General features: G+C 51.9%; 1 protein-coding gene across 1 annotated transcript in view; it reads left to right on the plus strand.

The window, feature by feature from the left end:
* Window positions 1-7,049: 7,049 nt before the first annotated feature.
* Sh3bp4 (SH3 domain binding protein 4) overlaps window positions 7,050-12,371 on the plus strand; it is a 67,841-nt gene continuing 62,519 nt past the window's right edge. Inside the window, exon 1 of the mRNA XM_042678807.1 lies at window positions 7,050-7,129. The gene's annotated coding sequence lies outside the window, so the exon portion shown is untranslated. The remainder of the gene's footprint in view (window positions 7,130-12,371) is intronic.

The following is a 12,371-nucleotide window of genomic DNA, read 5'->3' on the forward strand; positions in this document are numbered from 1 at the left end:
TTAAAAGTGCCATTGGACTTGTGGGGGGGGGGAGTGTTTTGTGTGTGTGTGTGTGTGTGTGTGTGTGTGTGTGTGTGTGTGTGCCAGTACCAGGGTCTGGACTAAAGATCTAGTGCTCTCATTCACTCTCTTGTTCATGACTGGTTTGGGCTGGCCTTAAACCAAGGTCCTTCAAGACTCAGCCTCAAGATTAGCTAGGATAACAGGGATGAGCCACTAGTATCCGGGCAAGATGGAGATTTTGACACAGATTACATAGATTTTTGTGGATTGCTTTGGGAAGTATGGATATTTTAACACTATTAATTCTTCTAATACGTGAATACAGAGAGCATCTTTTAATGCATTTGTGTTTTTAAATTTTTTCCATAAATGTTATTTTTTTTATTATTGTTGCTGCTTTTAGTTTTCAGTGTATTGGTCATTTCTTTGATTAAATGTATCCCTAAGTACTTTATTTTAATGAACTGACTGAGATTTTTCTCTTGCTTTTTTCCCCAGAAAGTTTGGTATTAGTGTAGAGAAATACTACAGACATTTGGGTGTTTATTTTGTGTCCTGAGAATTTGCTGTATTCTTTTATTAGTTCTAACAGATTTCTTACTTTTTCCCCTATTTATTATCCTGTTATTAGCAAACAATGACTATTTTCCTTCTTTTATACCTATTTAGGTGATTTATTCACTTAGTTCTCTTGTCTACTTGCTGTGGAAAAAAGAAAAAAAAAACTCTAGTACTGTAGTCAGTAGAATCAGTGATAGCGGAATTCCTTATCCTGATCCTGAACTGGGAGGAAAAAAGCTTCACCTTTTAGCTGTGGAATAGAACGTTAGATATGTACTCATGATACAAGGCCTTCACTGTACTAAGTTACTTAACAGGTTTGGGGGGGGCGGTTTGTCACAGAAGATGTTGACTTTTGCCAAATACTTTTTCCATATCTAATGAGATTATCATATAGTTTTTGTCCATTCTAGAAATCATGTGTCACATGATTTGTATAGATTGAACTATCCTTATATTCCAAGGATAAAACCTACCTGATCATGGTGAATGCTGCTTTTGATGGACATTGACCCTGTGGTTTTATTTACTTGTGATAGCTTTTGATGGCTTTGGTAAATTGGTGACACTGACCTTGCAAAAAGAATTTAGAAGTATTTCTTTTTTGTCTATTATTTTGGAAGAGTTTGTGACAGATTAATACTCTTAACATTTGGTCTTATTTCTATCACACTTTATATTAGATTTTTATGTGTCTAGGAGTATATCAGTTTCTTCTAGATTATCCATTTTGCTGGTGTATACTTGTTCATAATATTCCTTTGAGATATTTATATTTCTATGATCAGTGAACTATCTCCTCTTTCACTTTTCATTTCATTTATTTAAGTCTTCTCTCTTTTCTTTCTAAGACAATGTAGCCTAAGGCTTGTTGGTTTTATCTTTTCAAAGAATCAACTATTAAGTTTTGTTGATCTCTTATATTGTTTTTCTAGTTTCTATTTCATCTTTTTTTCTTCTCTGGTCTGTATTATTTCTTTTGACTAATCTTGGGCTTAGTTTGTGCTTCTTTTTCTATTTCCTGGAGGTAAAATACTGTTTCTTATTTTTGATAGAAGTAGAAAACAATTTAAGTCCACTTTTAAACCCAGTTTGAAGCCATAGTGACACATCAGTAGCAACTATTTTGAAAAAGAAAAAAACTTGACTCAGACCATGTTAAAAAAAATCATGTGCAAACAGGAAGAGTCAGTCTGGGGGACCTGTCAGACCTCTGAGGAGAGCCTTCTGCCATTCAAGCTGTTTCCTCATCACAAACAGGCTCCTTAAATTCCCAAACTGATCAAATGCTTGTATCAAATTCTTGTTGTATGACATTGACTTATTAATTGTGAAGTGGCCCTGGCTTGCCAGTTGGGATGTTATGCTTCATGGAGACTTTTAGGATTCAGGCCAGCCAGCAAATCCATCCTCATCTTCTTCAGCAGCTTCCTCCCAGATATCTGTATCCTGCCATCCACATCAGACTCAACAGGCTGCTCACTCTTGTTCCCCAGAGCTGCCTTAAAACTCTTGGCTCTGCACTTGGAGATCCTACCTATAATGCCTTATGGTCTCTGTTTCTCAGTCTATTAGTGAATCATACTTGCCCTTCATCATGGCCCTGAGGATAATCCTGCCCATTTGGGTCTGGGCTGGATCTAGATGGCCTTCCTTGTATGCCTGAGACCTACCAAGTACTTGTTATTCTATAGAGTATTTTCTAGTTCCCACAGCTAGACTGTCCTTAAGTAGAAGGGCCTAAAACGCACTTATCATCCTGCTCCCAGCTCCTACCACAGTGCTTGGCACAAACTAAGCAAACCAGACACAGTTACTGGATATGTGAGTAAAAAAGAATGACGTAATGAATATTTGTTGAGAGGTCTTCCCAGAAATCTCCTTAAAGCCAACCATTTTGATTCTGTACCCCTCTGGATTCTGAGAGGTCTAGGGGCCTAATGCTCTGAAAATGCCCTAGTCACATCTCTGCGTATGGGAGCTAAATAAGGCCAACCGGCAGGATGGAAGGGCCCAACACCTCAGATGGAAGGTTAGAGGCTTCTCAGAATGGCAAACAGAACACAACACATTTTCTGACTGAGAGAGACTTGCTCATTAAATTCTTAGCAAATAGCAATGGTGGTTCAACTACTGGGAAAGTGACCGAGGATGGAGCAGCAACCCCCATGGCTCTCCTTCCTACTCAGTACTCTGAGAAGCCCTCCATCTTTACCGTACCCCACTCTCCATCTCACGAGGTCTCTCCTACTCCACTGGTTTCCCACTCGTTCTCCACTGGGCTACAAGGCCCTTTCAAGCCTGTACTCCTTTCCCTGTGAATCTGAAGTCACCTCCACCAGGGCCTTCCCCAGTCCTCTCACCTTCATTCCTCCCTGGGGTCCCTTAAAGGCACAGTCACCACCTGTAGGCTTGTTGACCCTCCTGCCATGTCTTCACACCAGCATCTCTGCAGCCTAAGGGCAGATCTGTGTGTCTTCCTAGCCTTCTCAGGACCACACTCAGGGCTGCACATATTAGCTGTTGCATAAATACTTCTTGGGCAAACCCATACCATTCTTTAGGCGGAGGCCACTTTCTCTGTTAGCTTAAACCCATGAAGAATATTCCTCCTGGGTAGATGGATCTTTCTGGGTTTTGTGAGGTTTTATGGGGAGAATATTTTCTTTATTCTTGTTTTTTAATTTGTGATGATCCTGGGGCTTGAACTTACGGCCTCATGCTGTCTCTGGGCTTCTTCTTCTTCTTTTTTTTTTTTTTGCTCAAGGCTATTATTCTATCATTTGAGCTATAGTTCCACTTCTGGTTTTGTTTTTGTTTTTTGGGGAGGAGTTCATAGGAGATAAAGTCTCAAAGGCTTGCTTTGTTGGGGCTAGGGCTGGCTTTGAACTGTGATCCTCAGATCTCAGCCTCCTCAGTAGCTAGGATTACAGGTGCTAAGTTGCAGCTCCAGGCTCAGCAATTTTTTAAATTCTTTACTATGCCAAAAATATTTATCTGTATCTAGGATCTCATTATATATGGTTAACTTTATTTACATAAGAAGTCAAAGCAAAGCTGTGCCCAATGAGGTATGCCTGTAATCCCAGCACTTCGGAAAGCTAAAGCAGAAGGATTTCCAGTTCAAGGCTAGCCTGGGCTACCGAGTGAGATCTGTCTCAAAAACCAAACAAAAAAGTATTCAGAGTAAGAACTATGTGCATCAGTATCTTTTTTTTTTTGTCATGGGGCTTGGACTCTGGGCCTGAGCACCATTCCTCAGCTCTTCAGCTCAAGGCTAGCACTCTACCACTTGAGCCACGGTGCCACTTCTGGTTTTCTGGTGGTTTATTCGAGATAAGAGTTTCACAAGCTTTCCTGCCCAGGCTGGCCGATTCCTCAGATCTCAGGCTCCTGAGTAGCTAGGATTACAGGTGTGAGCCACCAGCACCCGGCTGGCATCTTAATATTTAATTTAAAATACATTTTAAAAAGAAAGATTTGCTGGGCTGGTAGTTCAGTGATAGAGCACTTACCTTGAATGCACAAGGCCCTGAGTTCAATCCCATGTACTATTAGGATGCAGACAGAGATTTAAGAAGAATATCTGTATCATTATTTCAATATAAAAATTAACTTTCATCCATAAACCACATGTATGAGATTCTTCATCCTGTGACAATAAAATGCCTAACACCTAAGATTGAATTTTAAATTGATTTTATGCTTAAAATGTAGAAAATAATTTTAATTAAGAAAGGTTCAGGTTGCACAATTTCATTTCTGAGCTTCTAAAATACAAGCCTGGGACTTGGATTCACATAAACAACTAAACTGCTACGCTTGCTTTTCTGTTTTTGTTTTGTTGTTTTAAAAAATCACAGCAGGTTTTTGACAGTAATTAGCAAATGATAAATGATGACTTCAAATAGGTTGCTGTAAGTATAACTTCACACTCAAAACATTTCTTCTATGAACAATGTAAATATGTTTTCAGATGAAAAGAAACAAACAAGACAGATGGGTTGTTCTGCACATAGGCTCAATGGATGACTTCTTGACTCTTCCTTTTAGGGAGAAGGACATTTATTGCAGACACAAAGTCCATCAGTAGCAATGCAACCTATTTCTCTTCATTCTTCCTCCCTCCTGCTGGCTAGAGGATGGATAGGCAGCGGTAGGAGGTGATTTAAGACCAAGTTTTGACAGTAGCGGATCTGAAGTGGAAGACTGGAAATCTAAAGTTCCCTACACGCATACAGATCAATTTCTGATGTAGCTTCCATTAGAAAAATACCAAGTACTGGATATTTGAGGCTCCCTTTTGCCTCTTTCACTGTTTTGCATATTTTCACTCTGTTTCTGGGTCTTTGGGGTCATTATTGATTTCACTTCCTTAAAGTCATGATTTTCTTACTTCATAATCTAGAGCTCCTTTATACATAGAGAGCTGTCCTCATAACAGTCCTCCAGGAGAAGTGGGTTTTGTAGGTGACAGACTGCCATGCTGTACTGGTGTTTGCAGGGTTCAAGATGGGATGAGTCACCTGCTCATGCAGTCTTGGCCAACAGCTTGGCCAACAGAGTGTTTGACTTCCTTTGTGAAGCCTCTAGAAAGGGTCTTTGGTTGCAGGGGCTCGATGGACAGAACTATTGCTGGATTTATTAACAAAAGCGCCATGCTGACAAACCTACCCAAGCTCTTCTGCTACCTGAGAATCTGCAGAGCAGGGCTCACACCCAAGGGTCTGTTGCCAAGCGCCATCTCATCAGCGGCAGGAGGTTCATGGTCTTGGGGCTGTCTCATCAGCTCTTTTTCCTGCTTGAAAAAACATACTTATAATTTTGAGTTCATAAGAGTCTGAGTCCAGCCAGGCACTGGTGGCTCACGCCTGTCATCCTGGCTACTCAGGAGGCTTCCATCGAAGGATCATGGTTCGAAACCAGCCCGGGCAGTAAAGTCCGTGAGAATTCTGATTTCCAATCTACGACCGAAAAGCTGAACCTAGAGCTGTGGCTCCAGCGGTAGAGCGCTAGCCTTGAGCAAAACAGCTCAGGGACAGCGCCCAGGCCCTGAGTTCAAGCTCTAAGACTGGCACTCGCACGTGCGCACGTGCACACGCACACACACTACGTCAGAGGTCACTGGCACGCACACACATGCATGCGCACGCACACACACTACGTCAGAGGCCACTGGCATGCGCGCGCGCACACACACACACACACACACTACGTCAGAGGCCACTGGCACGCACGCGCGCACACACACGCACACACACTACGTCAGAGGCCACTGGCATGCGCGCGCACACACACACACATACACACACACTACGTCAGAGGCCACTGGCACGCACGCGCGCACACACACGCACACACTACGTCAGAGGCCACTGGCATGCACGCGTGCACACACACTACATCAGAGGCCACTGGCACGCATGCGCGCACACACACACACTACCTCAGAGGCCACTGGCACGCACGCGCACACACACGCTCACACACTACGTCAGAGGCCGGAACAGCGCTGTCCCCAAGGCCTGGGTACTGTGCCCGAGCTTCTCCTTCTGCTCCCGTGGCTCCTCTCAGCCCTGGGTCTCTCTCTGGAAATCCCACGGGTTTCACAGAGGAGGCGGAGTCCTCAAGTCCAGTGCCGGCCCAAGGCGCCGGGCAGCAGGCCCCACGGGGGGGCTGTCACCGTGGGAGACGGGACACCCCGATCTGAGCTCGGACTCACACCCGCACGCAGGGGTCGGCGGTGACGGGGCGCTGGCGTCTGCCGGTGGTGAGCGCCGGCTCGACGTCCCGTGCGCCCAGCCCTCAAGGACCACGAGGGGGCTCAGTTCCGCTTCTAGGCCCGAGGCACCTTCCGGTGACCGGGGCTCCCGTGAGCAGCCGGGCGGGCGGAGGGTCGGCCCCCCCCCCCCCCAGCTCCAGCCCGAGCCCGGCGGAACGCGCATCCCGGGAAGAGCACGAGGACCACGTGCGTCCCGCCCCGCCGCGGCGCGGGAAGTCCTCCTCCGGCTTCACGTCTCCTCCCCGCCAATGGAGGGAGAAAGGGGAGGAGGCGAGAGGCGAACCCCGCCAGGGATGGGGGCGCAGCGGCTCCACCCTATTGGCCCAGCCGCGACTCCGCCCCGCCCCTCCGCTCAATAGGCCCGCCCCTGCGCCCGCCAGCACTGAGCCTCCGCCTTTATCTCCTTAAGCCACGCCCCTCCAGAGGCCACGCCTTCGCGGGAGGCCCCGCCCCTCGAAGGAGCACCCGGCCCGCGCCCGCCGCTCCACCTCGCGGGCGGCAGCCACCCGGCCCGCCGCGCCCCGCCCCGCCCCGCCCCTCCCCGCCCGCCGTCCGCGCCCGGACCCCGCCCGTCGCCGGCGGCCCCGCCCCGGCAGAGACCACCTCTCGGCCCGCGGGGCGGGGGCCCAGCGCTCGGGGAGTCGCGGCGGTCCCAGCCCCGCGCCGTCTTCGCCGCCGCCGCCGCTGCCGCCGCCGCGGTTCCCGGAGCCGCGCGCGCCCCCCCGGCCGGGCGAGCACCGGACGACGAGGAGCCGCGGAGCCCGCGGGCGCCATGCGAGCCAGGTAGGCGCGCGGCGGCGGGAGCCTTGGGGGGGGGGGGCGCGGCGGGTCCGGTCCCGGCGGGCCTCGTTCCGCGGTACCGGGCGCCCCCCAGTGACCCCGAGCCCGGGGCTCCGGGGGGTCCGGCCCGGAGCGACTCTGAGCCGCGGTGCGCCCCGCCGCCGCCCCCTCCCCGGAGCCCCGGAGCCCGCGGGGCGGGCGTCCTACCCCCCCCCCCCCCGGCGGCCCCGGGGCGGCGGGACGCGACCTCCGAGCGTGCGCCCCGCGGGCCGGGCGCGGGGTCGGGGCGGCCCCGCCGGGGCCCCCGGATAAACTTGGTGACAGTGCACATTTCAACTTCTGGGCGAGCCTCGGGCGGCGGGAGCCCCGGCTCGGGTCCGGCCGGGCGATCGGGTGACCCGGCCGCCGCCGCGGACAGCGCCGGCGCCCGCGGGCGGAGGCCCGCGCCGGACAGAGGAGCGTTGTTCTCCGGTGTGTTTACCGGGAAGGCGCCGGGCGCGGCGGAGGGGCCCGGCCGTGCCGCCCGGCGGGGCTGCCCGCGGGATGCCGGGGAGGGCGGCGGGGGGCGGGCAGAGGCCGTGCGGCTCCTCGGCCCCGGTGAGGTGGGATTTCCCCCCTCTGTCCTTCCCGTGCGGGTGCAGCCGACCGCCTCGGCGTGGCCGATCAGCCCCGAGTTGGCCTAACTTGTGTTGATGCCGCTTGTGCCCGGAGCAGAAAGCCCGGGCCGTCCCCAGCCCCGGAGCCGGCGACCCTTCCCCGCCTCCGGTTCACCGCCCCGAGGTCCCAGCCGCGTCGCCCCAACTCACTTCTGGCTCCATCTGCCGAAAGCCTTCGGTGCCACCCGCTCTCCTTCCTCCTTGGAGAAACTTCGCCGTCTCCCAGACCCAAAGTTTGTGTTATTCATCTAGCTTTCCGTGCGGGCGTGTGCTCCTGGTGGACATCTCCGTGTCTGGGGGTGCTCTCAGACAAGAAGTGGGCTTCGGTGGGGGGGGGGGGGGAGGGAGAGAGAGAAAGGGGGGGTCTGGTTCTTTGCCTTGTAAAACCGATGGTCCTGGCTCTCCAGCTGCTCCTCGGGCCACCGTAAAAATTAATGGGTGGTTTGCAGAGCGTTTGGACGGCCCTGGGTGGACCGCAGCTGCCCCACTTCAGGTGCTGGTGGAGAGCGTTTTGCTGTTCTGTGCAGTCATCCCGGTGGAAAGGCTGCTGCAGAACAAGCAGACCCCGGGAGGAAAATATTCCCATTCTCCTGTTAGCACAGGTTGAGTCCCCAATGTGGGACCTGGAGGGGGTGGTGCGGGGGTTCTCAAGCCCCCACTCCGCTGCTTTCTGCATGAGGGTGGGTTTCCTAAAGTAGCCTCGATGTGGGATGGTGTCACCTGTGTGGAAAGCCCACCCAGACCCCCTCTATCCATGAGGGGATACCAGCAGCAAACGACCTGGTTTCCCCTTATTTGTTTTATGCTCACATGTTTACTCAATGAACAATGACCGGCTAGGAGGCTGCTGCCCAGAGGCCTCTGTGGGCTTTTGGTGTTTTCCTGTTGTCCTGAGGTTCAGGCACCATGTTGCTGGTTCCTAAAAAACAATTAGTAGAGACCCCATAGGTTTGGCTAATTCCTGGTGCTTTGCGCCCATGCTGGGCCTCACAGCACTGCGAGCTGCTGTTTGTCCTCCCCCCCCCCCCAGACCCAGGGTGGAAGATCCTCTTTCCTTCACTCGTCAGTCACTCTTCCATAGTTTCCATTCTTACTGTCCCTTCCACCAACACTTGGATGTGGTTGGTGGTCAGGCCTGAGGTTTGCAAGGGCGCAGAAAGTGTGTTGGATGGATTGGTGATAAAGGTATCCTTGCCTGGGCCCTTGTTAGCTTGTGTCCTGCTCTTCAGTTTCTGGGTGGAGGGAGGAAGCCGGGGAACCGTGCTGGAATTTCTCCTTTGCTGTTTACTAATCCAGCAGTCTGGAATGACTTCCCTGTGGACTGCTTGAATAGACTTTCTTCTTTTTCTCATGCTGGTTTCTAGTCTGATAATAAGATATGTAAATGAGTGAGGAATGGGTTTTCCGGGGTTGTGGGCTGCCTCCTGGGTTTAAATCCTCTGATCCTGGCCAAGTAACACCCCCCCTCCCCAGGTTCCCCGAAACTGAAACTGCCCTGTATGTGCTTTCCTTGGGTGGAAGCCAACATCTTCCCTGGAATCAGGTAAGGCACTACATCAGGCAGCCCTTGCTGACCTGATCTGGGGCCCTGGGCTCACCAGTGTAATCTGCTGTTTGAGATACCAAATGCCAGCAGCCAGCCCTGCAGCTTCCCTTCGCTTTGTTAGTTTCAAATTCAACACCTGCTTGGGACTTTGCTGTATTTTTTTTTTCTTCTGAGAATTGGCATCCTACCCCTGGGACATGCCCCAAGGCCCTGAAGACAGACACCAGACCTTGGCTGCCCTGGGGGGAAGGTCACAGAACAGATGCCCAGATTTTACTGGGAGTGAGCTCAAAGCCTTGGGCCATCCAGTTTACACTGAGCTTGCAAAAGGGGGCGCAGTTGGGTCCTGGCTCCCCTGGCTCCTTGAACAAGGCCCACCTCCACTACCGCCCTTTGCAGGGATGACTGAAAAGTAACTCACCAAGCCCCGCCTGGGTTCCCAGGAACAACGAAGCCACCACTCAGACTCCTCCTGGAAGTCTTGGCCAGCTACTCTTAGGCCCGTGGGGCAACCGTGGGTTACATAACTGCCCTGGAGGCCCTGGGACCCACTCCTGGGAGGAGACCAGAGCAGTCACTGTTAGAGACCAGGTAGCAGTGAAGAGTTGTGGCGGGATGGGTTTTGAGAATGGGGATTGTGAAATCCCTAATTCAAGATCAGCCACAGTCTCCCACCCACCTGCCAGGTGAACCACACCTCCCACCCACTAAATCCGTACAGCTGTCAGGGACCGGGACTCATATCTGGATGCCTGAAGGAGTAGAAGTAGGCATCTCTGGCCAAGGACTCCCACGACCCCAGGCCACCCCTATGGGCAGACTTTCTGACCATGAAAGTTTCATTTTCCCAGGGAAGAATGTAGGCAAATTCTCCCTCCACCCCAATAGTGTAGTGCATGCTTGAGCTGGGGTTTGAACCTGGATCTGTCGAGTCCAGAGCCCTTGATCACACCTCCCCAGATGCTGAAATTAAAGAAACAAATGCTCTCAAGTCATGTGTTCTGGGCAGCCTTAGAACAAGGACATGGAAATAGCAGCGTGCTGTCTTGTCTCTTGCACAATTAGGAAATAGCTGGTACTGGTTGGGTGAGACATCATCAAATGCCTGCAGAACCTTCTCAGCCTAATGGGTGGCCGTCAGTGTGTGCCTTCCTTTTCTGAGCAGGAGCCCAGGCCCTGTCTTTCCGCTGGGGGAAGCCTGGTGTATTTGGAAAACTGAGTCCAAAGTTGGGATAACCCGATATCTGGTCTGAAGTCTGCCCACCTACGGTGGGGCGGGGGCTGGGTTGATGAGGTCACTAGAATAAGATTCTAGGAAGGCTGCTAAGTAAATGTAAAACAAGGCTTCCACCTTCCCCTTCAAAATCAATTAAGAAATGACATACTAATGTGATTACTCTTATCTGCTCAATAAAAGCCTGTCTCTGAGGCCTGCTAGCCCAACTCTGAACAGATAGATAGAAAAGAATCCTTTCTTTGAGAGGATTTTCTGATTGGAAATTCTTACCCTCTCTTCTCCCCATGGCCATCCTTCAGACTCTGGGACCTCCTGAAGTCTTGAAAGGTGCTTTTCCAGCCCTGTGTAGGAGGCCCCTAGCCAGGTGTGGGCTTGGGACTTGCTTTGGAGGAGAGAAACAAAGAGCCCAGATGGTGCCACCTGCCCGTGTCTGTGGTGCAAACACTCCCACCCAGGTGGGATTTAAACTAACCTTAGGGCTGGCAGCCTTCCTACATGTTTAACAATTGGGGGAAGCTACAGGTGGGGGGCGGGAGGGGGGTGTCCATCTCACTTTCCACTGTGCTGAGACTCCAGCCAGCCCCCCATGTTGTGATAACGAAATAGCCGCCTAACTCGACTTGGGCTGGGTCTGCTGGGAGCAGCATTGAGCCAGGGGTCAGGTGTCACTGAGTAAACTGATTTGGCCAGCAAGAAGGCTTCAGAGCTCCAGCTTAAAACCTGACCTCCTGATACGGTTAAAGCAGAATCCCTCGGTAAGGTAAGGGTCTCGGCAGTTCTAGCTTTTCAAAGCTCCCCAGAGATGCTTAGGTGAGCCTGGGGCGGAGTGCCACTGCTGTGGTGATGTTTGTGTGAGGAGGGCTTGGGGTGGTACAGGGTAGGGCGGCACATGGCTTGGCATGCCGACCTTGACTTGGAGCTTGCGATGTTGAGGTCTCCCCTTCTGCAGAAGGTGAGTGCCTGATGCAGGCTGGCGTCCTGGGAAAGGCCAGCGTCCCAACCGCAGTGGTTCAGGTCCTCCAGGGGTGGGGTTGACTTTTCCTTGCCTGGCTTTGGCTATTCCTGCTAGTGTAGAAGGAGTTGGGCAGATAGACGGAGGTGGAGATGGGGATGGGGATGAGCTGACCTTGGAGGGTGAACAGAGAGAGGCAGGGGAAGTCTAGGGGCTCCCTGGTGTCAGAGTGAAGAAATTCCAGGACTCAAGGGCTGTGACTGAGGACATGGTAAGGGTCCTTGGGCTGGGGACACACAGGAGCAGCTTATACTTCCCTTTGTCATACTTAGCAGTGTAAGTATTTAATAGCGTGAGAACAAGGGGGAGTAAAGTGTCCATCAGCCGTCAGCCTGGGTCAGGAAAGGGCTTCGGGAAGGGCCATGTGTGCAGGCCAGGGAAGGACCGCCGGCGAGAGGGCTGGCCAGGCGTCTCCTCAGATTTGGAGCCTGTGAGGAGGAGCTCAGTACAAAAAATTTAGTGCCAAAAGCAGGAGCTGGCCAGGCCTCTGGTTCCAGCTTCCTCCCTGAAGTGGGGCAGGGTCCGAGGGCTGCCAGGCAGGAGCATCTGTGGATGAGGGAGCAGATACTGTGTGCCCAAAGCCAATGAGGAGATGTCTGGGGGTGGGAGGTGCTAAGCGCTGCATGGAAACAAGACAGGGCTGGGGAATGGAGGACTGGAAGCCTCTGGCTTGGCTTGTAAGAGCCATGTCACTGAGGTAGCAGGGAAGCCTCTAGAAGAAAGCACAGCACAGTGGAGGCCACTTGGGAGAGGCTATGTGGTGAAAGAAATACATTATCATTTGAGAATGTACA

The sequence above is a fragment of the Dipodomys spectabilis genome, unplaced genomic scaffold, assembly GCF_019054845.1.
Source record: "Dipodomys spectabilis isolate Male_0828 unplaced genomic scaffold, ASM1905484v1 ptg000049l, whole genome shotgun sequence".
Classification (NCBI taxonomy): Eukaryota; Metazoa; Chordata; class Mammalia; order Rodentia; family Heteromyidae; genus Dipodomys; species Dipodomys spectabilis.